This window comes from Danio rerio, chromosome 2 (genome assembly GCF_049306965.1).
Source record: "Danio rerio strain Tuebingen ecotype United States chromosome 2, GRCz12tu, whole genome shotgun sequence".
NCBI lineage: Eukaryota > Metazoa > Chordata > Actinopteri > Cypriniformes > Danionidae > Danio > Danio rerio.
In genome coordinates, this window is record NC_133177.1 from 38,289,192 (window position 1) to 38,315,398 (window position 26,207).

Sequence of the window (26,207 nt, forward strand, 5' to 3'; positions counted from 1 at the left end):
CAAAATGTAAAGATTAACAGAAGTGATGTATACAAACTACTGTATCTGCATGTTAAGTCTGAGGTCACACAAAGCCGCTTCCAGGTTCAAGCGCTCTATCAAACTGTACAGTGAGGCTCAACAAATGTTAATAATAAACGTTTACAAAGCACCGGAATACTTTCAAAAATCCTGATCACAATATATTTGATGGCCAAAATGCAATTTATTTTTTATAAATTGTTTAAATATTGATGTCTGTGATGCAGCAAGTGACTGTTGTGCACACCATGATTTTGTAAGAAATTCACTTTAATGTCTACAATGACTAAAAAGTTTTTATAAACAAATATTTTCTCAATTCAAGTGAGTATGCGCTTGGTCCTGGAAATAGTATTCCATACTTCCCGACTTAACAAGCAGATATAATATGCGATGACCCGAGATACTGTCAGCCAGCGCAGTCATCTTGCTACACTGACAAGTGTTGTTTGCCTGCTTTTACTCCTCTTTTTGTTTACTTATGGGAGATCTGTGGGACTATCCTTGCACATCAGTTATGACTAGGCCCACACAGATTTCTGCACAAGCAGAAATCTGCAGGTTTTTGCAGTTTTAGTCCATCATTGAGTCTGTTTATTTACTTGTGTAAATATCTGTAAATTTATATTTGTTCTGTTTTTAAGTTAATTTCAGTATCAACTAATATGAAAATGTTTATATGCTTTCTCTATAATAGTTTGTAAAGTAATATTTTAGTAGACATATTTTATGATAGACTTGCTTTGTTTACCAAATAAGTGGACCTAATTGGATTTTTAAATTAAATATATTAAGTTTTTAGTTACGATAATCCCACAATTATTTCGCATAAATTCGGAGAGTTTTTTTTACAAAATTCTCAGCAGAAATAGCAGAAATTGTTCGCAGATTCTGTTTGTTCCTAATTATGACCAATCTAAAAGCAGTTTAGGAAATATGTTCAGTGACACATGTGGCCAATGAGTGATGTGGATTTTGCCACATGACTGCATTGTGGTTCATTTCAACTGGTTCAGAGCAGAGAAGTCAGTGTGGTGTGAAAATAACCTAAAACTGCAAAAACATGCTCTAATGTATCATGTGTTGGCCTTGGTCCAGACCAAATGAACTGAACCACAGAAGTGAAAGCACCCTAAGAGATTTCTTAAAAAAAAATAAAAAAATAACATACAACTCTTACCAGCACTCAAATGTGGAGGCACTACATTTGATTGGTACTGTAGATACATATATACAGCAAGTTATTTAAAAGCTGTTAATATTTTTTAAATATTTTGAATTGGAAAATTGTTTAACAAATTGTGTATTCGGCTGCACGGTGGCGCAGCGGGTAGCACATTCGCCTCACAGGAAGAAGGTCGCTGGTTTGAGCCTCGGCTTGGTCAGTTGGCATTTCTGTGTGGAGTTTGCATGTTCTCCCTGTGTTCGTGTGGGTTTCCTCCAGGTGCTCCAGTTTCACCCACAGTCCAAAAACATGTGGTACAGGTGAATTGGGTAAGCTAAATTGTCCATAGTGTATGTGTGTGAGCGAGTGTGTATGAATGTTTCCCAATGATAGGTTGCAGCTGGAAGGGCATCCGCTGCGTAAAACATATGTTGGATAGGTTGGTGGTTCATTCCGCTGTGGTGACCCCAGATTAAAAACGTAACTAAGCAAAAAAGAAAATGAATAAATGAATATTGTGTATTCATTAGGTAATGTAAGTAAAATCAGGTATATTGTATAGCCCAATTCACACTCATTGTCAATGCATGTAATATATATTAATAATAATGCAGAATCAAATATATGTATTGGTAATAAATCAGTTGTTAAAAGACTGTAAAAAGTCCATGCTAATAGTACATTAGTAATCGAACAATTTACAGTGAAAAACATTTCCTTAAGTAGGTTAGCATATTATTATTATTACCTCCTGTATAACCTATAATATTACTTAAAACCTTAAAGCTATACATATTACTAAACAAAAACCAACATTGATAGTACATTGAAAGCAACAACCAACCGTGCCAGAAAAATTTAGGAATTTTGGACCCATGCTGCTCTGATGTATTTATTCAGAGTCCATCTTTACAGCCTTTGCTAACACACTCCGCCCTGCATGTTTATTAGTGCTCAAGCATGCAGAGCAGGGGATGTTGAAGTTATTCACCCCAAGAGTGATGGGAGCTTCCGCCACTGTGCGCAGTGTGGACAGCTGGGGTCAGTTTAATTGCGAACGGGTCAAACAATAATGAAAGCCTTTCCCCCCGTGAACAACCACAGGGCAGCGGCACAGACAGGTCCACACAAAATACTGCAGAAAGTTTGTCCTGCTAAATCACTATTGCTTATTTTTCAGCCAGTCTTGGATATTAATGACAAATAGGTCCAGCAAAGTGCTATCTAAACAGCTCTGCGATTCGAGCGTGCTTGTGAGTCTCTTTTGTTAATTACTAATTGCCAGGATTAGATCTGAGATCCATCGCCTCATGCATTTTAAATGAGGTGAGTCTCAATGATTTCTTATTAGTGCCTCTGCACAAACACTGCTTCAAGATGCATTGATGCTGCTCTAAGTGCACAGGAGAAAGTATAGAGAAGGCTCTTTCTAAGATCTAATAGCGGATATAATACCGCATTCCTGGATAACTTACTGAACTCTGATATGCTGAGTCACCTTGTTTAGGAAGTTAAAATACTTTCATATTCACGTTGTGTTCTAGCGTGCTCTCCTAAGAAATGAATACCGCATATTGAGGCATTGTTGGCCTCATTTATGGATAAATAAATTTTTTATTCAAGCAGACGAGTGACCTTGTAAAAAAAGAGCCGGCACAGATATACATCATCGCACTTACCGAACACTGAATATGACCTGGTTGAATGCAATGCGCTCTGTTCGACACACCGCCATGCTCAGAGAGAAACCGACATTGAGAGGGAAAGTAGACCTAAATATTTAACCAGAAGCAGGTCAAAGGTTACAGCAAAAGCAGCATTTTTTTTCCTTTCTTTTTTTTTTGTAATGGGACAGTTGGCAGAAGGGAAGTGCACTGCACAGCACTGTTTACTGGTTGTTACATTACATGGCTTATGAAAATGAATTCGATTATGCACTGATGTTTTACATCTATACTTTGATAACTTGAAACCTGGGACTGTAGCACAGTATTGGCTCTTATAACTCTTTAAATGTCCAAATCAATAGCATATTTAGTTGCTATTTTTCAATGTCCAACAAAGTTTTCATTTCTCTGGGATTTGAGGGAACGATTTTTCTTGCTAATCAAATTGAACGCTCAAATATTAATTCAACTGCCACTTTCGGTCTCAGGATTTTATAGCTCAGTGGATAAATGGATCATTCTGAATGTTAAGTAGCATTTTTGATTCGAGTCCACAGGGTTCTGGGTTATAATTTGCCTTAGTTTTACTTTTTTTATTTTAATAAATCAAAAGTGCACGTGTACAGCATTATAAGTGGGGGCACATATCTTTGCATATTGTTTTGTAGTTTTATTAGAATGAATATTCAGATGTAGAAATGGATTGATTAGCTGTAAAGGGGAAAATAATTTCTAGAATGAACTTTTTTTTAGCTTTATTAGAAACTGTTCACTCCTCTCCATCTGCATTTTCCCGGTTCTTTGATGTATGTATTGCAAATTACACTTACCGGCCACTTTATTAGGTACACTAATCTAACTGCTTGTTAATGCAAATTTCTATCTTATGGCAGCAACCCAATGCATTTATGCATGTAGACATGTCAAGAAAATCTGCCTCAGTTCATCAGGCTGAGTATCAGAATGGGGAAGAAAGGTGATTTAATTGACTTTGAATGTGGCATATTTGTTAGTGCCTGACCAGCTGGTCTGAGTATTTCAGAAACTGCTGATCTACACAACCATCAATAGGGTTTACAGAGAATGGTCCGAAAAAGAAAAAATATTCAGTGAGCGGCAGTTCTATGGGTGCAAATGCCTTGTTGATGCCAGAGGTCAAAGGAGAATGGCCAGACTGGTTCGAGCAGATAGAAAGGCAACAGTAACTCAAATAACCACTCGTTAAAACCGAGGTACACGGAAGAGCATCTCTGAAAACAAAACACGTCGAACCTTGAGGTGGATGGGCTACAGCAGAAGACCACACTGGGTGCCACTCCTGTCAGCTAAGAACAGGAAACTGAGGCAACAGTTTGCGCTGGCTCACCAAAATTAGTCAATTAAAGATTGGAAAATTGTTGCCTGGCCTGATGAGTCTCAATTTCTGCTCTGACATTCATATGGTAGGGTCATTATTTGGCATCAAAAACATGAAAGCATGGATCCATCCTGCTTTGTATCAACACTCAGGATGGTAGTGGTGGTGTAATGGTGTGGGGGATATTTTCTTGGCACACTTTGGGCCAATTAGTACCAATTAAGCATTGTGTCAAGGCCACAGCCTACCTGAGTATCGTTGCTGACCAGCATACCCATCTTTTTATGGCTTCTTCCAGCAGGATAAGGCACTATTTCATAAAGAGCATATCTCAGACTGTTTTCTTGAACATGACAATGAGTTCACTGTACTCAAATGGCCTCCACAGTCTCCAGATCTCCATCCAATAGAGCACCTTTGGGATTTGGTGGAACCGGAGATTTGCATCATGGCTGTGCAGCCGACAAATCTGCAGCAACTGCTTGATGCTATTATGTCAGTATGGACCAAAATCTCTGAGGAATATTTCCAGTAACTTTCTTAAATCTATGCCACGAAGGATTAAGGCAGTTCTGAAGGCAAAAGGGGTCCAACTTGGTACTAGTAAGGTGTACCTATCAAAGTGACCGATAAGTGTAAGTTCACACAATTTACATATGCATATGAAAGAAGACTATCTATCTATCTATCTATCTATCTATCTATCTATCTATCTATCTATCTATCTATCTATCTATCTATCTGTCTGTCTGTCTGTCTGTCTGTCTGTCTGTCTGTCTGTCTGTCTGTCTGTCTGTCTGTCTGTCTGTCTGTCTGTCTGTCTGTCTGTCTGTCTGTCTGTCTGTCTGTCTGTATTTTAGAAGCTACTATAAACAAACTTTCAAAGTTGGTTTTAATCAAATTATGCTTATGAATAAATATTAGTGAAGCACTTTGAATTGCTAAATGTTTTGAATTTGTGTGACAATCAGGACTTGCTTTTTAAACATCTTCGCTTCCAAGTCATGATTTCAGAGGACAATGTTTAAATCCTAAGTACAGCACATCTTGTATTATTTAAGAATTATGTTGGAATGCAGACAGTGTATGCTTTTTATTGACTGTTCACATTTAACCCTTTGAGAGTCTACACTAACAAACAAATCCAGTCAAAAGTTTTTCAACCAGAAGCACAACATATTTCATATTGCATTCACACCTGTATTCAACATTGTACATGAGTGATCAGCAAAAATACATCTTAAGCCGGTTGTAAACAGGGCCTTAATCACATCTATTAAATGTAACCTTGGCCCCATTCTAATGGAGTGTAGGTCTGCTTTCTGTCTTCATTACAGTACAAAAAGCTTCTATCATTACTGCTTGCTTTAGCCCTTTTGAAGATAAATGAAGAAGAAATTTTTAACACATTCCTCTTGAGCAGAGAACCCTCACATGCTCCACATTACATTCCCACCCACCTGGAAATTAATTGGTAGTCTCTGAGATGGAAAGAAAGTGAAATTCAGGCTCCATCTGCTTGTTCCTGCTGCCATACGTGCACATTAATTCTACACATCTCTCGCCGAGCTAAAATAATATCCTGATTCTTTCATTTCCAAATAAGCACAGAAGAAAAGCATTCTGGATAATTTGAAGCTGGTAACTTATCACTGACAGTGCAGAGAGTGGAGAATGAGGGCTTTTGCTTTGAATGTCAATTGAGTTGCTTGAGGTATGAACTAGAGTGAAAAGGGGTTGGGAACTGTCAGTATTTCTTTATATTATTTTACTTTTTTTGTGCTGAATGTTGTTCATTTCCATTAACTGTTCATGCACATCCAGTCTTCCAACGATCTGGATGGAATTTCAATACTCCTGAATCTACAGACATGCAGGCTGTGCTACTAGAATGAATGAATCTTGCTCGGTTTCTTTTCATTTCATCAAAAAAAGGCAGATTGCTGAATAATGTCTCTTAAGCATTTATTCTTTTTAGTCAATCAGTGGAGACAGATTACAGAATGAATGATTCTTATGGGTTGGCTCATTGTGGAACAATTCCTGAATGACTGACACTTGAGTCAGTTTTTTTTTAATGATTCAGTCTGATCCAATTATAGAAAGACTGACTGTTATGAATTGGCTTCTTTCAGTATGATGCCTAAACGACTGACACTTACAAGTCATTTCTTTCAAGTACTGATTGTAGTTTGATTACTGAGCATATATCTATAGTTTTGTGTGATTTCTGAACGACTGAAAGTTATTATGTGTCAATTCTTTTTAATGAATCTGTCTAGTTTGATTACAGAATGAATGACTGATATAAGTTGGTACTTTTTAGTGAATCTGTGAAGTAGGGCTGGGCGATAAGGCAAGAAAAAAATTCACAATATCACGTTTCATATTATTCGATATCGATAATTATTTAATATTTTTTAACAATACATTTAGGAATATTAGGATTTTTTCGTTATTTAACCACTTATTTTAATTTACTATCATTACTAAGGCAAACTGTTTTATTTGACAAAACCAACATATTTTTACAAAATCTGATCTCTTAATAATAAATTAAACATTAGTGAAGAGACTCTTAAACTTGTTAAAGGAAATGTTGCAAAGTGTGTGCAATGGTAAAGGTACAGTAGATCAACGTCTGTAAGGTGTCAATAATAATGAAACAATAAACCTCAAACTCTGTAAACAAAACAAATTATAATAATCAAATCTGAACTTTCAAGTAACGGAATCAGCCATCATCATTCAAATATATACGGCAACATTACAAATTGTGAAGTTGAATGACAACATTACCTATATGCTAAAAAACACTTTCAGATGGGAAGCTAGTGTCTGGGATGCACAAGAAAAGAAACCAAAAAGCCACTCATGTGACATCCACAATCTCCTCACTACTATTATACGGCACTCATTTTTGCATGTGTTGTTATTCTGACCTGAAGTAACAAGAGCGAGCACATGCTTTCCAAATATGTAATGAATACAATGTTATTCCTTTTTTTATCATTATGTTGTATAATAATGACACACGACTGCATTTATGCCTTCCTTAAATATAAACATTACATTAAAAGGAATCAAATACTAGGATATTTATGAGCAACCTGAAAAAGAATCATTAAATTGTATATGAATCTCATACCCACGTAATGACTCTAGCAACTGAATTATTAATTTCGCATCAGGATGAATAATACAGTAGTCAACATCTGAAGTGAATCAAAAAAGCTTTTGAAAATTGTCTGAAACTATTGAGCAACTTTCATTTCAGGTTTTTTTTTTTTTTTTTTTTTTGATGAACTTGTTTGATCCACTGCATATGTTCATAGCTGTATTCTGAGAAAACATTCTCATACCAATCATAACTTATAGAAAATACTTTAAAAAAGTTTTCTCACCACAGGGGGTTGCTTGGCTATGAACAAAAAACTGCAGTCAACCATGTAAAATAACAAGATCGTTGGTTGTATTGGCAGTAGACTGAATGAGTAAGTAAGCAGTAACCCTATTATGACAAGCCCTTGTACTCGCCTTTCATCAAACTATTTAGGATTGTGCTAATGTTGTTCTTTATTTAATTTTTTCGATTTTTCTCACACAAGCATTTCGAAAGCATGGAATGAGCTTTAAGAAGACGGAGCAAGTGGATAGAAATATACTAATGACCCATATCCCTGTGCTATAATACTAAAAATATATAACGCTATTCAGCATGCGGCTCTGTTGCACTGATGCGGAAATCCTATTCCACCTACCAGTAGACCTATGCAGCTCAGAGTTCACCGCACATTCTTTTTATTTCAGATTCACTACCTCACTAGATGAAGATCATGCATCCAAGATGTTTAACAGAAGCTCCATTTATTACTAAACCATGCATTTATATACCGCATTACCCCAGGGATGACTTTAAGGAAGAATTGGCTGTTCTGTACAGACAGTATATTGGGCGAGCGAGCACTGCATGTTGTGTCTGAAAAAGGAGCAGCGCTTGGGTTCAGGGTACATTACATCAATCATGCTAATCCTCCTGTTCCGAATCAGAGAGCCAGCTAAGCCAGAGGGAAGCAGTTGAAGTTCTAGAATCACTCTTTGGAAGACAAGCCTGTAATTTGATAAAAAGTGCAGCAAGGGTGAAAAAAGGATCTGAAAATGAACTATGCGCTGTATCATTTTTGTGATGAAAATTGTCATGTTAACACCGCCTGTAAATAACATCTGAAGATGGCTACTCCTTTGGAGGTTGTGACAGTGGTGTGAGGTGAATACTGATTCAAAATAAATACTGAATGCAAAATTTATTCGGAGAACTCGACCATTGGATGTCCTTACATAAATGGATTTTTTTTTTTTTTTATGGAGCAGTGAGACAAAAAGGAATCCACCATGTGCTCATTGTGAACAATAACTAAGAATTATCCCAAGGCAAGCGTTCTTTGTTTCTACATTGTTGATAATTGAAAATAAAAAAGGTAATCAGAACAAAAATGTTCAATTGCACTCCAATCCATTTCCCTTTCTTAGTTTATTACATTCAGTCTGTACACATTTTCCGGATCGTTCTTCAGTAGGACTTATCTTAAGCTGAATAATAAGAAACCCTTAAGGAACTGTTCGTATTAACGCATTCCTCTTTAAATTAACCAGAGCTTTATTACATGGCCAAGGCACCAGACCATAGGTAGATGCGCTTGGCAGAACTAAGTTTGGCTTTCTAATTACTCCTAATAGGAGGCCCCTATTGATTCTGTGAGTGTGCATTGATTGGTAGGATTTTAAAAAGGCATGTGTCTAGACTCCAGCTCCAAAAGCCTCTGAGGCTGAAGCGGACACCAGCCCCTGCTGCGCTCTCACACCCTCTGAAGCAAGACAGGGAGTCATCGATTCACCAGGAAAACAATGTGCGTACGTGCACACCCAGATGGCAGCCAATATTGGCTAAGTGTTTGTTTTTATCTGGTGCAATCACAGGAACTTCCTCCTAACAAACTGAGGTGACTAAAGACCCTTAGATAGAGCTGTAGGAAATACTGGCTAAAGTGTGAGTAGAGCCAAAAAGGATCTATATTTATTAAAAAAAATTTTTTTAAATCAGTCATTATTATCACTATGAATATTGAGTTCTTCTGACGTATTTTTTTGTTTCTGAAAAAAACGGAAAGCAGACAGTTAAGTGTAGTTTATTACTTGCCAAAAGCTATAATGCAAACTTGTATTCATGATATATTCAAACATACAATCAAAAATAAAGACAACTTAAAATATAATGAATATTATTCATTATAATATTATTATTCATAATATTATACTTTACTGAAAAATTTCCTTTTAAAAAGTTATTATTTTTTTGCTGAATAATTAGATTAGTGTCATTGAATAGGTTTCCTGAAATGTAACATTAGGTTATGTTTTGTGGTGGTTGAAACCGTGATTACGTGAGATATAATGTATTCTGGTAAGTTTTACTGTCTCAGACCAGCACACACATAGATGTGAATGCATTTAAACAAAATGGTGCAGATTGGGAATTCATACCTGTGCTAGGCTAAAACTAGGAAAAAAAAAAAAAAAAAAAACTTTTGCGTTGTGCCTGACACTGCGTTGTGCCAGGTGTATGATAGAGCCCATGGTGTTCATTCATGTTTGGTTAGTTGTTTACATGCAACTTAAAATGTAAAGGCACTACAGTGATTGGCAGCCCACTTTAGAGCAAATTGCTGGCTAACACCATGTCTTAACTACATGCAATGTGACAAGATCAGTGCTCAGCATAATTACACCCCCAAAAGTACACCCCATTTTGAAAATGAATATTTGTATCCATTTCTCAGTGAATGTATTTTTCTATAACATAAATTTGGGTGTACTAGTTTTTGGACCGTTATTTTGCTAGATAAGCTCCAGATTTGGCTTCAGTACTGACTAATCTAATGTATATGCACAAATATGATATTGTTTAGCTTTCTATTAAATATATAAATTTAAAAGATAGATTTGTGAGAGGTGTACTTATTATATGCTGAGCAATGTACCCACAACAAGCAATTTGGCTTTCCGCACCAAATGTGAAGTGACACAACAGAAACATTTAAATGCCAGCCATTAATTTAAATACTTGCCACTGCACTGCCATTGAAATAGTAAGAGTTGTAATCAAATTAATACATGTTAAAACTCATTATTAATAGGCTACTGAGTGACTGATTTGCACTAACCAACACTTTATTTTCAAGATCTAAGGTAACTATCTGCTGCTGCTTTCAGTAATATGGCTGTAATTGTCACATACAATGGTGTTTAAACTTACTTTGGTAGCATTTAATACTGAATAAAGCACATAATCAGTACCTGAGGTGATCAATGCATGCAGTCGCAGAAATAGAAAGCATATCTAAAATTTACATTTTTAGATTATACTAGAAATTTCTAAAATTAATTCGAATAAAATTGCATTTCACCATTGCATATGGTTAGGACAAACTTTTTTAACATGCAAAAGATACATTTTATTATGTGTCACGGCATTGTGTGTAGTTAGCACATGCGTGAGCCTTTGTTTTCTATTAAAAGTTAGTGATTATTGGATGATGTGTGCTTTTTAGTGATACTCATTTATCAGCCTTTTAACATTTTTACCAAATTATTTTTAAAACCGTTGTAGTTGCCAAAATAAAATCCTTACTATGAATTTTGCATATGTCTCAGGAGCAATATTAATTGATTTGTTCTGATGTGTTACTTTCTTCACAATTACCAGTGTTGAAATAATAGACTTATGTAGCAGCTCTGTATTTTTTTTCCCCAAATGCACTTTACCATCAGTGTTCTTTGAGCTCTGACTCTGGAGACTGAACAAGTACAATAACAATCTACTGCTAACATTGCAATAAGTATTCACTGCCAGTTCTAGCTCTTATTGCCCGGGGAGAAGGAGGTGATGTGCAAAGCGATGATGGCATGATGTAATACAGGATCAGTCCCATTGCAATTGAGGGGGGTTTAAACCATGGCAAACATAAAGACTGTGGGGCACTACTTTGTGACACTGAGCGCCAATAGACTGAAAGAACAAAAAGAGGTAGAGGTAGTGACAGAGTGAAAGAGGGGAAATCAATACATGACTTTTAAATACCTGGGTGAGATGTTCATCAAATCTAACAAGCAAACTCATTATTTTGAGCTTCAGTTTTTTCGTATCATTAACAGTCTTACTCTCCAGACATAGTTCACCCTATGAAATAAATAATATAATTGTTTGCTTACACTTGTTGTTTGGATGATTCTTAAGCATGTTAAAAATGGCATGCTACTTTCGTCCATACAACAAAAATGGTTGGTTACCAAGGGATATCAACAAACAAATGGAAGTAAAAGACAGAAATAAAAGCAAAAAAAAAGAAAAATGAAAGTAATTCTAATTGCTTATGCACTCTAATCTAGTCTGTTCCTAATTGTTCTAACAAGGACCAGATTTCTTTAAACAGGACAAATTAACACAGGACTAAAATCCAATAAAAGTGCCAGTGGGGGTATGAAATAATGCAGTGGATTTAATGACAATGAGCAATTTACAGTTTTTCTCAGTCGCTTTGGTGCATTTCTCACTACACTATTTACATTTGCACAACAGTTAATGCATTTCTCAAAACAATTAGTGCAAACTCCAAAACCTAGCTGATGACCTGCAAAAGCGCTGTTGAGAACTGTTGTGCAAATGTAAATTGTGTAGTGAGAAATGCACCAAAGCGATTGAGAAAAACTGTAAAGAACACAGATTCAACAGCTCATTTCCGCTGTGACCAATGCAATCCACCAAAAGCAGTGCTTGCAAAACAAGCTATTTATAATTAAGTGCAAGAAATCTACTAATAATTGATCAGGGCTTAAAATTGCGAGCGTTTTATCTATGCGACTTCAAAATATATTTAGGAGCATTTATGTGACTGCATAAAATTAGTGCCGTGCGATGTTCACCACACGCAGATTTAGCATACATTCAGGCAGAACGCATTTTAGTACCTGAGACACCAAACGCAGCGCTCATGAATAGCTTAAAACAATTTAAAACAGATTAGTCCACTGCTCTAGCACTGAATGCGAATGGATTGGTTAATATCAGCTGTCAATCACTCAGTCGATGCCTTTCTTTAGATGACAGAGAGAGCTACAACCGCTAACATGTAAAGCACTGAAGATGAGAGAATGAAGTTGAAGTTTTAAATAATGGTACATCTGATCAGTGATCATGTGCTGAATGTCATTAAGGATAAAAGACTTCCATTGCTTAAAGTCCGCTATGAAAATGACTAAAGCATTCATTGTAAAGCCAGTGTGACGGAGTTTGCAGGTAACAGCGTTTGCCAAGTCTACCCCTTTTTAACGCGAGAGGTTCTATTTAATCCTTCATTTAATCGTAAGGATGCTGTCAGCTGTGTAGATGGCAGTTGTATGTAAAACGTAACACCACGTCTACACCATCGCAAAAGGGCTTGCATTCATTAAGATAAAACTATTGCTATTAAGATGACGTATGCAAATAATAAGCTATTGTGTCAGTATTATCTGTCCAATATTACACAGCACCCGTGAGAACAGCAAAGTTATTATTGTTAACTAAGATTCATTCATGTCAAGCAATGTGTGCAGGGCCGGTGGGCGGATGCAGATGTTGTTTTGTTTGTTTGTTAGATTGTTTAGTGTTGATTTCAAATGCAGTAAATCGGTTAATATAACATTAAAACTTGTAGTAACGGTGCTTATAATTGGTGGGTGCGACTAAATTTTGGCTGGTGCTCCTAGCTTTTTAAAATTGGGAGCACCAGTGCTACCAAGCAAAAGGTTAATTTTGAGCCTTGTTGTTAAATCATCAGCAAAATAAGACAATGGGCCAACTGCAAAATGAGTTAAAATCATAGGTCTTCTGACTACCACATACTTTAATAAAACATTAGTAATACTGTAACTATTGAACAAATTTCTAAGCACATCTGCCAAAGTTCAGTTTTGTGATAGCCACAGCCATATTACCCTGCAGCCCAAGACTGGTCATGCACTGAAGTCAAGCAGGGCTGAATCTGGTCAGTATATGGATGGGAGACCACATGGGAAAACTAGGTTGTCTTCGAAAGAGCTGTAAGTGAGGCCAGCAGGGGGCACTCAACCTGTAGTATGTGTGAGTCCTAATGCCCCAGTAAAGTGAAGGGGACAGTATACTGTCAGTAAGCGCCGTCTTTTGGAGGTGATGTTAAACCTAGGTCTGTGGTTAATAAAAATCCCATGTTCCCCAAAGAGCACGGGTGAAACTATGGGTCCTTACCAATGATGGCCTCCCAATCATCCCCATCCACCGAATTGGCTCTATCACTAGCCCCTTTCACACATACAGACCTTTGCAGAAATTTACCGGGAATTTTCCAGAAAGGTCGATACTGTATGTGCGAACACTCCCTTTTTGAAAATATCTGTAAATTTGTTTTCGGCAATATTCTGGAAAGTGAAGTTGTAACATTACTTGTAACTTGCCAGAATGCTGCTCTGTGTGAAGGCAGAAGCAAGATTGCCGGAAAGAGCGCATTCACTTCTAGAACGTGCTGACGTGAGACGTCTACTACAGCCAATAAGAGCACTCAGATGCATTCATGTCCGCGTGGTTTATAAAAAATAAAAGCCTATTTTTCCAGACACATTTAGCTGCTAGATGTTAGTCAGATAACATTTCTGTTCCTTCTTAATGCCAACTGTGTTAAAGTTACCGATAAAATGCTTATGATAAGCCGTTGTTTGTTTGCCTTCAAGCTCTGTCACGTGTGTACGTAAACAGCCGGTGAGTGTCAGCACACACACATATATTATGTACATCTCGACATGCGACAGTGTTCCTCTATATGTTTTCATCTAAGTTGTTCATAATACTTATCCATCCACAGAGTTTGTAATGTAGTCAAATGTTTACAAATACAAAGCGCAGCTGTTTAGAGGTCATTTCTGGTTAACGATGTCAGAATTTACCTGTATTTTGAAATGGATGTGTTAACTGTCTTTTCCTGTAAAAATTCTGTAACGTCCTTGCCTGTGTGAACTGTGCTTTTTTAAAACAAACCGGTAAAGTTGTTCCGGAAATTTTCCGAATATTTACTGGTTTCACTGTGTGAAAAGGGCTACTGTCTTTTTGCTCCACCAATAGCTAGTGTAGTCCACCCAAGTGGATGTTCTGAGATTTGCGAATCTTTATTTTTATGTCATATAAATTTAGATGGATAGATTAATAAAGACTTCTCGCAGCTAGTAAAAAAAAAAAGTAATTACAATGAAATGGGTAAAATTAGAGTCACTTACAGCTGAAGAATGAATTGATATAGTGCCCACTATATATGTCATGGAAAAATTTTCTTTTTCATTAGGGACAATGAATAAAAACCTTTTTCTAATTTTTAGTAAATGGATGGGGTATATTTCACCAAATATGCTAGGATTTTTTTTAATTGTGACTTTTAAATGTAATATTATGTGTCTAAATATAAATTATATTTATATTCTAAAGGATTTGTAGCTCCCCATGTTTTATTTTTTAAAGTTGTTGTTAAAGGGAAGAAAATACAAAGCATATGCAAGATCTGTAAAGCTCTTTCTGTGTAAGAGATTCTGTAAGTTTTACATGTATTTTATTATTTAAACTCAAAATAAAAATAAAACAATTATCTTCAAATTTGCTTTTTGAAAGCTTGAAAGTGGTTACTATTTACATTCATTATCTGGAAAGGAGCAGCTTGAACATTCTACAGTATATCAAAAATATTTAAAACTCCTCTTAGGATCCTTGGAAGAAAGTCAGTCATCAAAAAGCTTCAAAAGGCTGAACTTTTCTGTTTAAATGTCAATGCAAAATTAAGTCACATTTAAATATTAACTGCTTACTATTCATCTGCATCAATGTTTCCTAGTACTTTACACTCATTCTCATACTAACTGGTTTAAACAAATATTGACTGGAGGGAATTGAATTGTGTCAATTAATTAATCCATGCAAAAATTACAAAAACATTAAAGGGGCCTTTCATTTTATTTCACAAAGGCATTCTCACAGACAGTTAGCAATACCACTGTTACCAGTATGCCACTACACAGGGACCCAATCTCACTTTGATGTGCTTAAAATGTCAAATAGATTCTTTACATCCAAATCCATCCAATTTCAGGCAGTGACAAGCATTAGACACAAGATGGATAAGTGGGTGGAAACTGGATTTAAATGAAAGTAAAATCATTCGCTCCATTAATGAGACATGACGCCATTTGGCTTCTTTTCACTAGAGATGGATGCATGTAATGCTTTGGTGCATTGCACCCTACTTGATTGCGATTTATTTTTAGGATATGGCGACTGTGGGGGCAAAATGAAGGAACTTTTTTCTTATGTGACAAAAGAGGAAACAGCTGCGGAGCTGGCAGCAATCTCTCATGGACATTGTTTTGTCCTTGTGAACATCAATACTTTTGTGCATGTAAACGATACATTTGCATTCAACACAACAGATTATTGCACACGTTATTTATTATGAAATGACGATTTTAGATATGTCTTTATTCATCCTGCCACAGGTGCACTCTGATGAAGGCATTTTTCAGCTAAGAAATTCCAAAAATGTTGACCCACGCTGTAAATTAGATGTCACAGAAAGGTCTTGGAGCCTGTGCTGGTGTGATGATCATAAAATGATCGTAAAATTCAGTGATGGATAAAATAGAAATATGGTTCATGGTTGGCATTATAAATAACCATGGGCAGATTGACAGTTATGCCCCTTTATATACTAGTAAAACCCCAGCCTGCTGAGATTGAGGAAAATCGAGATGTCATCTCTTAAATGAAAATTATGTTTAGCGCACTAATTGAAAATGTAAGGCTTAATACAAACTTTGTAAGGTCTGTATTCACTCAACAGGTGTGCAGTGAAATGATTTTGGCATTCAATATGTCATTTGATTATAACCACCCTCTTGAAATGAGAAATTCTAAGTGAATTTAAGTACAGAGTGATGCGAGCCAAATTGTGGACTGCTAGGGGCTACCAAAGCCTATGGCCATGTGGGCTGAGATTTTCAAAGACAGCTTAACACCAGAACCCTATGCGTATGCAGTATAAACTCTAATATGACAAATATGGCAGGAGCTCACCACTAATACATCTGAGATACCCTCAGAATTTAAAGTGGAAGAAGATCACCTAGCATTATGCAAAAGATTCTCACTAAACCTCAGAATTATTTTAGTATCAGGGCTTAATATATTAGTACCATACTGTTTTTTGTTGTTGTTGGTGTTAATCTGTATTATATAATATATTGAATTCTGTGCATTTTTATAATATCAGTAGTTATTATAGTTATTATCAATAGTAATTTTATTTATTTATTTATTTATTTATTTATTTATTTATTGATTGATTGATTGATTTATTTTTGTGAAAGCAGTATCATGGTTATGAAGGCTGCATTTATACAATAAAAACATAGTTAAAGGTGTCATGGCAAAGTTGGAAGGCACTCCAGTCTTGTATACAACACACAACCTGACAATAGTCTTCTCAGTTATAAGAACAACAAATAACAATTTGACATCTATTTGATCATTTGGAAAAGAGGCAGCAGGTAGATTTTTTTGAAGAATCTGTAGAACTGCATCCCAATCATTACTAATACTAAGACCTAAGACCAATTGGAACCCGTATGGACCCAATATTCTCAGAGAAATCAATCAAGTTTGGTGAAGGAAAATCATGGTTTGGGGTTACATTCAGTATGGGGACATGCAGAGACCTGCAGAGTGGATGGTAACATCAACAGCCTGAGGTATCAAGACATTTGTGCTGCCCATTACATTACAAACCACAGGAGAGGGCTAATTCTTCAGCAGGATAGCACTCCTTCTCATATTTCAGGTCAAGGTCATTGGCCAGACCAGTCACCAGATATGAGCATTATTGAACATGTCTGGGATAAGATGAAAGAGGCATTAAAGATGAATCCAAAGAATCTTGAGGAACTCTGGGAGTCCTGCAAGAACGCTTTTTTTGTCATTCCACATGACTTTATTAATAAGTTATTTGAGTCATTGCAGAGATGTGTGGATGTTGTCCTCCAAGCTCATGGGAGTCATGTACAAGATTGATTTATATCAATGTAACATATTCTATACTGTACATTATTTCTGTTAATTGACAAGACTTTTGTGTAGGCAAAGTCAGACCTTACTGTCCTAAATACATAATAAAAAAATCAAGGCATGATCATATTTTATTTTGGTAAAATAAGCATAATCTAGAGGCCTTTCATACAGACCACTTTTGATATCAAATGATCAACTAGATGTCCCATTATTATTCATTGTTTCTAAAACTTGTATATGCAACAAGACTTTTGTCAGGTAGTGTATGTTACAAAATAGCAATATTGACCATTTATCATAAATAACATTTTCATAAAATGTTTTGTTTAGATAATATGTATATGGTCATTCAATATTGGTCATTTATCATGCATAGCATGAAAATATCAGTTTATCTGTCAAACTATAAATCACCGTGTTAAAGTGTGTTTTCAAAATATTTCAGTGGTAAAAGAGAGCATGGGTCAGGGTTTTAGCGTTGTGTTCAGTTTTAATTTCAAATCCTAAGGTTTTTATTTACAGTTTAAAGTAATTTGAAAATTTATTAGTTGAATCATAATCTGAATCATGCAGAGAACTTCATTTTAAGACCTCTGTGAAACCTAATTTAAATAGGACTTTACAAACACTGCACATCTTTATTTTTGTGAATATCAAAAAGTAGTCCATCAAGACTGCTGATTTCCATGAAGATGAGAAAGTTATTTCTAAAGCTCAGGTAAGAAGAACCCACCTCATCAGGTGCAATTTCACAGTAACTGTCACAGTATTTAATTTCCTATTTCCGCTGGCTGCCTCCAACCAGAGCTCACTGGTTTAAGACAGAGCAGAATAGGCCAATAGCATTTAATTGCCTGGTTTTATGGCAACTGCAGGGAAGTAATAGCTAGTCAGCAATTCTGTCCACATGATGGATTCTGCTGATGGTCATGGGCTCTACAGCAGCATAAGGAGGTGTTAAGGCAGTGATGCTGGGTTAAGAAAAAGCAGGTGGACCAGCAGGCCGACCAAACTTACCATCAATTCTCATAGTCGTCTTCAGTCGCACTCCATGTTTCTCTTCACCGCTAATGCTCACACTTGTTTTGATATTAGGGATGCACCAGGATGATATAAGCCTGCTGGGGTTGGAGGAAAGAAACATATTGCTCTCTAGAAAGGTTTTTTTAAAGGTAGAGGTTTGGTTTTCTTTCTTTTTTGAAAGCTAGAACCACTAAACTTGAGTTAGACATTTGAGTGGTCTGATTTGGTGGTAAAGTGGGCTATATATCAAATCAAGTTTAGTAGCTTTTTAGTAGCTTTTGTAGCTTTCGAAAAAGAAAGAAAACCAAACCTCTTGCAAGCAGTCCATAAACTGTGACTTTTACCCTAGAACACTCAAAAAAAAAAAAAAAAAACACAAATCAAAATAAAGATGAGAATCTCTGGATCAGAACATTGTAAAGACATGGGGGTGATATTTCTGGGACAAACAATGACTATAGATAAAAAGTAATATCTTACTGACAGCAATTTTTTTTAGCTAGAATGCAAGCACTGCTTTCCAGGGGCCTCATGTATCAAGGCTGCATAAGCACAAAAACTTTGCGTACGGCAGGTTTCACGCTCACGTTTGAATTTACTAACAATGAAATGAACCTGAGAAAGTGCTTTGGTCCACGTCAACTTCATGTTTTTTGTACGTGCATTTCTTGTGTGTGTTTGTTTTATTTCCATTGGCGACTCCTAGGGGCAATTGTGTTAAATGGCACACTACAAAGTATCTTTGAGCCGTGCAATGTACGTATATAAGGTATATAAGGTTTCCACACCATGCAGTTGACCAGCCAAACAATAAAGTGCAACTTGCAGCGATCGCCGGTTTTCCCAATGTAATCAGAGCGATCCACTGCACGCACATTGCTATAAAGACCCCACCTGTAGACGAATATGCATTCGTGAAAGAGGAAACATTTCCATTCAATAAATGTGCAAATAATATGTGATGCTCAAATGCGCTTAACATAATACACACTTATTAATGATTCCTATTTGTCTTTCTCGTGATGAAGAGTAGGCAAATTCTGATATGTAGTGGGTGAAAAAAGAATGAATTCTTCAGTTGCTGGATTCGAACAGGGATCATGATCGCTAGTTTCAAAACATATTGCCATACGCTTTATGAGCTACGCCTCTCACGCTGCCATTTACAGCTCTTTTTAGTTCTGTTGTCTCTGTCACTTAGCCTGAATAAACACTACAAAATTTTACACCTTTACATTGGACCATCTCTTTTTTTATTTCACTCACAGTGCGATGTTCAGACCCAACTGTGTTAACCATGTAAGCCTAACTCTCCCACTGTTTTTTTTTTTTTCATTTGTTATTAATTTTAGAGGACAAACTTGCAAATAACATTGTTTTTCTCTGGTTTACCTGCGATACGAGCGCCTCCAATTCACATTCTGTTCAAAGTTTCTCTTCTTGCTTGCTTTTGCCATGGCTTTTTCGTTTTTTTTTTTTTTTTTTTGCCAAAGTAGAGTGTTTAACATATTCATGTGAGGGAGGGGGCAGGGAGGTGTTTTGCACTCATGCATGTGCGCTCAGTTTTCTGTTAATTCGGATGTACAAAGAGAATATGCGTGGGATTCTGCGTACGCACATTTACAGCTTTGTGCATATGCAATGTTTTAGTATGATTTCAATGCAACTCTTATTACATCAGGCTCCTGGTGTTCTGCCAGTTTGGTAAAGATCAGAATAAAAATAACTTTTGAAAAATCCAAAGTAAAAAAGTACATCATAAAAGAGTGATGACAGAACTTTCATTACTCGGTGAACTGTCCCTTTAATTTTCTAAATTGAGCTGCAAACCTAAGCACTAAGCACTTTTTTGCATTATAGACAAATTTCAAATGGGATTGAGTTGATCGACTTTCTGTCAGATGACACACAAATATCCATAATGAAAAATGACCTCATGCGTATTTCACCAGAGCTACGTACAGCTGAAAAGCATTGTTCAAAAACATACAGGAGGGGCGAAAGCTGTCTGAATAAACCGTCTCCTCGACTATTGACCTGAGTGGCAAAGCACAACAGCAAACACAAGGTATCTATTATTGTCATTGCTGTGTTTGCCAGCAACAGAGAACTGCTGATACTGATGTATACTGGAAAAGTGCTATCAGTTCAAAAAGAACTCAATCTCACTGACACAGCACCCGGAGTCACAGCATTCCTGCTTGGACCAAATCAACACTGTATTTTGTGGTGAACAACATATTTTTATATGTTTGTTCTTCTCCTTTTGGTGATATATTGTTTGCTGTGTGTTATGCGATGAGAAGAGTAGGAAAGAATTGGTGATTTAGTATCAAAGAATCTTAACATGTTTAAAAAAAAGTAATCTATTTAAATGTAAGAGGGAAAAAGAAAAGTAATTCAGTTGCACAATGTGTAATCATTGTGTTAAAAGGGGTCACAAGCTTTTTACATTTTTAACTTGATGTAGTATGTAGTGTTTCTGTTTAAGTTTAAAAGAAAGTCAGCAATTGGAAGTCACAAAATACAAAGAGAATTATTTTTTATCAGTAAGCACTGTTTCTGAACTCCCTCAAACCTCTATTGTACAAATGATTTGTCTCCTGGAAATTTACGTCACATGTACACGTCCATATTTTTTAAGAAAGCCAGAAACTTAAACTAATAAGGCAATAAAACACAGATGATTTGTTTGTTATTACCAAAATAACTGAGTCACAAGCTGGAAAGAGACAAGATAAGCAATTTTATTTATTTAACGAGAGCAGTGTTGCCAGATTTAGCTGACTTTTTCTTGGCCAAAAGCTGTCCAAATCTCACCCAAATTATTAGATTAATATTTTATTTAATTTTAATTAATTTAAATGGAACTTAATATAGTTTCTTTAACTGTCATAATTGTTAACCATACAGCAAGCAGCACCAGCAGTCACAGAACCACAACATAACCGAATCACATCGAAGCTTTTCCTCCTCTCGCCCACACACTGCACTTAATGTTTTGTAGATTACACTACCTATTGGAGTACGTTTTATTTTTGAAATGGGGCGTAATTCATCCTTTTTGGGTTTTTAAATTCTTTTGAACATAATTAGGTGCTGCTTGTTAATCAGACAATGCTTCTGTGTTTGTTCTTGCTGTCGTTTGTGAAAAAAATGATCAACAAAAGTTTACCTGCAGGCACTATGTGACGCTAGTGCACACGAAGAGGAGTCAGATTTGTCCAAGTAATCAGATTTTGATACAACTTTTTTCACCTCCTCTTGCGGGTGGGCCCATCCAGTTTGCGCCATGCGTTGGTCACTACTAACTGAATGCAGTAGGAGCACAATTATGTTTTTTTTGATTAAGTCGCATATAAAAGTAGTTTCAAAACCACCCAAATTGTGTCAACCAGCGAATGCAATTTTTCACCTGCAAAATCAAATGAAAAATCGCCCAATTGGGCGGGAAACCGCCCAATCTAGCAACACTATTAGAGACGCATTAAAACTATTTGTTTTTATTTCCACCAAAACAGGTTATTTAGAACATGATTTCATATCTGTGAGGTATTCATAGATATTCTCAGCAGTAACTTTACATTCACCTTTTTAAGACACCTGAGACAACATAGTGAGAAAAAAATGTGCATAATTTGACCTCTTAAACAAAAGAGAAATAGAGATGCAAATCTGCAGATTATTTACAATGGTCATCACCATGTGCATTTTCTTATGTAATTTTTAAAGTACATATTCTGGAAAATGGGCCAAAGTGTTGGAATAGCATTAGGTGAATATGAATATTTCATGACAGTCTCTGACCAGCCACGGGGGTATTTGCTGCTCCTTATTAGCAAAGTCATTAAAACTCAGAAAAGACATAAAAACAATACTAATTAACTCTTATCATTGTCCTTCTGGTGAACGTCCTGAATAAAAAAGAGCTGGCCTTTCATCACGACTTCATTAATAATGGACACGTTAGGATTTATATTAAACAAATACTGCTGCCTTCCTTTAATATTGTTTTCCTGCCTTTTCTGCCTAGAAAATATTTAAAGTAGTAACATACTTGTTAAAATAGATCATCACTGAGCACCATTAAAAAAACAGTATGTGACATGTCTTTTAATAAGCTACAAAGCTCACATACCAAATGACCCATACACCTCTTTAACACCGAACTACCTTTGCCTGTTTACAAATGGAAATAACCAAGCTTTATGGCAAATCCATTTTCTCACTTCCATAACACTTAGTGCGAAAAGTATTGACCCTCTTGTAAGGAAAATAGCTGCCGTCTAAATAAATGACTAATTTGTTGTGGCTCGACAACATTCACTTCTGCCTTTGTGCATAGCAGATTTAATATAGCAAATGGGATATTATCTTTAAAGCTGGCTAATCATAAGCTGAGTAATGGCTTGACATGAAAGATATCAAACCTGGCAGGAACTGAAAGGTCCACAGTAATGCACCATCACTCTCAGCTGGCTTGTTACTATGCATTGAAAGAGTGCAACTTTTCAGCAATTCAATCTTACGAATGGCTTCCCAATGTCAAAAGTAATGGACCTTTACAGCTGAGCATGCTTACATATTTGTCTCAGGTCTGCCAGGTAGTCTTAAGATAACAGATTGAACAGGTACCTGCTTTTAGCGTTCGGCAACGCGTTCTGTGCCTTGAGGCACTGACTTATATCCATGTCCTTGATAGAGCTTGATAGACATTGACAGGTGAGTGTAAACCCAGCGCTGCCCTGCCTACCTGTGACTGATGTTGAGCATTTAATGTGCATCAGCGCTTTCAGATCTTATTACGGAGCCTAAGCTGGTATGTGCCTCGGCCTGTTCGGGAAAAGCCTTGAGTCTGCTCACACTTCCTCCACTTTTTCCTCATAATCTCATTGAGATCTGTCAACTAAATGGCCATTATGTTTTCAGCCCTCAGTGAGCATGATGCATAGGCAGCGCTGGAAAATCTGACTCTGGTTCACTTTAAATCAGGTTGAGCTAACGCCGTTAGTGTAGATGGGAAAACGGCTTATCCTTGAGAGCTTTCATGCGATGACATTTCGTGGGGATGTTTATAAAGAATCAGCGGTAAGCGGTGATATGCATCAGCTCTGCTTCTGGTCGTTTGGTTACGGTGAAAATTGACAATTTGTATTTTCCATGAGTCATTTTATTTCGTTTAACAAGTGGCTCATCCAAGGAGAAAGGGTGACATTTTCTGACTACATGGTCCTGTGCAAATTTCAGAAAAGTGCAGGTGTCTTGAGAACTCTGATTATCTGTTTTGCCATGGTAGATTTCGGATCTCGCATGGCAAAACTTGCCATTACATCATGGTGGCGCTGACACAATTTGCAATATTTGAACTGTTACTCTCCTCAAGAAAAGACTTACTGCCTGCAAATGTTCCAAACAGTCCTTTTTCCATTACCTTAACTACCCTATTAATCAGCCAGAAGAAAATGAAACATTCGGAAGTAATTTTGGCACCATATTTAAGCATTCAAAAGAATGAGAGTGAGAAAGAGCTTACAGTTGGGAGAGTAAACGTCCTTGGATATTTACAGGCCAAGATTCGCATAAGCCCCTATTGTATTTGTTAGTTTTTCAGAGGAATGTTATTTTAGGAAAGGCTGTTTACTAGGAGCTATAAATGTGCATCTTGGGCTATGGAATATTTTCCTCAAAAAACCCCAAGTGCAAGCATGCATATTAAAAAACACATAAACCACAGGAGGTTAATAGTAATGAGAATATCTGCTTATTTGCCTATTCTTTGCTCAGTAACTTTCCTGTTGCGATGCTTGAAAATCATTGTTGCTGAGAAGGCCAATGACCAAACCTATCAAATTGAAAAGGTCTTAGTCACTCAGACATTGCGCTAAAATGGTCATCATTACATTTCAGCAATAGAGCAGCAGAAAAAAGAACAGGACAAACTCAAAATGTCCTTGTGAAATAATCAAAATTCTCTTCAGGGGACACTAGGAAAGAAGTTTTCTTTCTTTGCCAGTTTTCTTTTCAGCTTAAATATTCTGAGTAATGAAAGTTTTTCTGTCGCTAATAAATTGATATAAGCAGACATCCATTATTAAAGACTTTCATTCGTAATGTTGACTTCTGCACATCACAACCACTTTATGAGTATTTAAGACAGCTAATATGTTTTTTAACATGTTTTAAGCATTTGCTTTATTTGCAAATTTGATTGCCATGCTAAGTTTGGTGGGAGGCATTTTCATGGAGGTTTGAGTGGCCAAACATCATCCTGAGCATTTAGTATTTCACACATGGAAAACAGCCTCTAGTAAAAATGACTTTCGATTACTTTTGACCTTAGCTGCAAATGACTTCCAGCTGGAGTAATCCATTGCTTTAAAACATCAACTGTGCCCACGGATTTAGTTGGGCATGACAAAGTATCCTCCTCATTTAAATTTCTAAAAATAGATTAATGTGCTCCTCATACTTTGAAGCCAAACCAAGCATGATGGATGATATACCAGAGTAGCAGCCTGTGATACCAGCGATCATTGTGTGCAATGCACACGCAAATGCTGCACTCTTTTTTTAAGGTCCCCCTTTGTTGCTGCTGCTAAGCTGTTGCACCCTCTTGTTCTGGCTGGAACAAAGGAGCTGACTAGAATTAATGTGGAGATGCAAATAAAGACTCATCAGCAGTTTGACATTATTCAGTCTTTAATGAAGAGCTGATGGCAGAGGAGAGTATATTTATGTGACCCACTCCTGTAGGAAGACAGACAGTGTTATCTCACTGAGCTACTCTCTGGGGTTTCAATATCAGATGATGGTCTGGCAATTAAAACTCCCCTAAGAAATTATGGCTTGCAGAGGCAGGTGACCTTATACATTTCCAAAAAGATAATAAAGGGTAGAAATAATAAAAATTGATCAGATCTCTGGCCTTGCTATCTGTGTTTAGGGACTGATGGTAGAATCATGTCTTGCTGAGATGATTGATAGTCTTGCCAGTGGGTTGCAGCAAAAGAGCTTATGTTGTATCTGATATCCAAATGATTTGGTAACTAACACATACCTCTCAACAATGGAATCTGAAAAAATAAATGAATAATAGCCTAATATGCAGGAGTTGAATCATTCATTCATTTTCGTCCGCTTTTCCGGGGCTGGGTCGCAGTAGCAGCAGTTTTAGGAGAGAACTCCAGACTTCCCTCTCCCCAGACACTTCCTCAAGCTTCTACTAGGGGGATCCAAGGCCAGCTGAGAGACATAGTCCCTTCAGCGTGTCCTGGGTCTTCCCCGAGGCCTCCTCCTGGTGGGTCATGCCTGGAACACCTCCCGAGGTAGGCATCCAGGAGGGATCCGAAATAGTTGCTCTAGCCACCTCAGCTGAATTCTCTTCATGTGAAGGAGCAGCGCCTCTACTCTGAGCTCTTCTTGGGTGACAGAGCTCTGCTCCAAGCCCCTCACCCTATCTATATGCCACCCTGCGAAGGACACTCATTTCGGCAGCTTGTATCTGAAATCTTGTCCTTTCGGTCATGACCCAAAGCTCATGACCATAGGTGAGAGTTGGAACGTAGACTGACCGGTAAATCAAGAGCTTTGCCTTTTGGCTCAGCTCCTTCTTTACCACAACGGACCAATACATTGACCATATTACTGCTGTCGCAGCACCGATTCGCCTGTCATTCTCACGTTCCATGCTTCCCTCTCTCATGAACAAAACTCCAAGATACTTAAACTCCTCCACCTGGGGTAAGGACTTTTCTCCAACCATGAGATGGCTAACCACCTTTCTTCCGGTGAAGCACCATGGCC

At 36.9% G+C, this 26,207-nt stretch overlaps 1 protein-coding gene across 10 annotated transcripts in view; it reads left to right on the top strand.

Annotated features, from left to right (window-relative positions):
* tnr (tenascin R (restrictin, janusin)) overlaps positions 1-26,207 on the top strand; it is a 238,342-nt gene that overhangs the window by 72,908 nt on the left and 139,227 nt on the right. The window contains exon 1 of one of the 10 annotated variants that reach the window (XM_068223257.2): positions 25,703-25,729. The gene's annotated coding sequence lies outside the window, so the exon portion shown is untranslated. 10 annotated transcript variants of the gene reach the window in all.